At 34.0% G+C, this 1,373-nt stretch overlaps 1 long non-coding RNA gene across 1 annotated transcript; it reads left to right on the forward strand.

Moving 5' to 3' along the window:
• Nucleotides 1-404: 404 nt before the first annotated feature.
• Nucleotides 405-956, forward strand: LOC149574774 (uncharacterized). The gene is made up of 3 exons (XR_016360271.1): nt 405-500; nt 601-636; nt 753-956. It is a non-coding gene; the product is annotated as an uncharacterized LOC149574774 (long non-coding RNA).
• The last annotated feature ends 417 nt before the right edge of the window (nt 957-1,373 follow it).

The raw sequence follows: 1,373 nt of genomic DNA on the forward strand, positions 1-1,373 counted from the left end.
GCATTGACACACAGGTAAATTACTAATTTGATCACATTTCATACGTATAGTGAATAATTAATTAATTAGGATTTATTGACATTGTTCAAAATTTAGGGTCAAAGTGTTCCTGGGCCTAGCAGCGATCCTCCAGGCCCATTTTTTGTCCCTTCGACGAGTCCTGAGGTATGTATCAATTTAATCATTTTAATTAATACATATATTTATTACATAATCATATTAAGGATTGACCAAAAAAAATATGCATGTGCATCAGTTCTCCACAGGACCCTCAACCTTTACCACAGACGCAGAGCAGAGACATCATACGAGCTTCACACAGGTACAGTTGTTTCATGTTAATTTAATTCATTTGATTATATTTATTCCATGTTTCATGTTAGATATAACGTGTATTGTATGACATGCATCTCATGATGTCGGACACACCTCCTCATCTGCGACAGTCTGTTGATAGTGGAGTGGTCGCAGCTATGGCTAGCTCACAGCCACTGACGGAGGTATGAAAGAATTTTCTTTGTTTTAGTTGTTGTTTATAATAGTTAATCTCAAAATTTCTAATGTTATTTATAAGTGATTATATTTATTGAATTGTTGTAGGGTCTTATCACGCCTGATCGTCCACGAGCATTTGAGGTGGACTTACAGAGTGACTATTTGTTGGCGGTAAGAAAATAATTGATTTTGTGAGTACATATATTTGATTTCAATGTATAATAAATATTGATTCATATCTACTTTCTTTGTATCAGTTGGACCTGGAGAAGAGCCTCAACAAGAGGTCAAGTGAGCGTGTCAGGAGGGCCCCGTCATCTCCACTGTCTCCCTCCACACGACGACAGAGGACGTTGAGAGACTTGTTTCCTTCCCCTCGTGGGAAGGAAAAGATGTAGTTGAGATATTTGATACATATATATAGAGACTTGTTTCCTTCCCCATGTATATATATAGGCATCTGAGAGACATATTTGATACACATTTGATGTACATATGACATTCTATATTTGATGTATGACATATTTGATGTATGACATTATTGATTAATATATGATATGTTTGTTCATATACGACATTATTGGTTATCATAATATATTATGTGTTTGTTAATGTATATGACATTATTGGTTATCATTTTATATTATATGTTTGTTCATGTATGACGTTAAATTAGATATGTTTGTGTATGACATTAAATTAGATATGTGCATGTATGAAATTAAATTCAATTGCTAGAGAGTTGCCATTATGTCTACCAACTAGTAGATGTTCTTTTTTGCTTTATTAGTATTTCTCAAAAACTGCAAAGAAGTTGTTTCTGGTGAATAGTTGTAAACAATTGTGATCATCGACTTCATGTACTCATGGCTTTGGCT

This window comes from Cupressus sempervirens, chromosome 2 (genome assembly GCF_028749045.1).
Source record: "Cupressus sempervirens isolate cs-2001-9-10 chromosome 2, ASM2874904v1, whole genome shotgun sequence".
Taxonomy (NCBI): domain Eukaryota; kingdom Viridiplantae; phylum Streptophyta; class Pinopsida; order Cupressales; family Cupressaceae; genus Cupressus; species Cupressus sempervirens.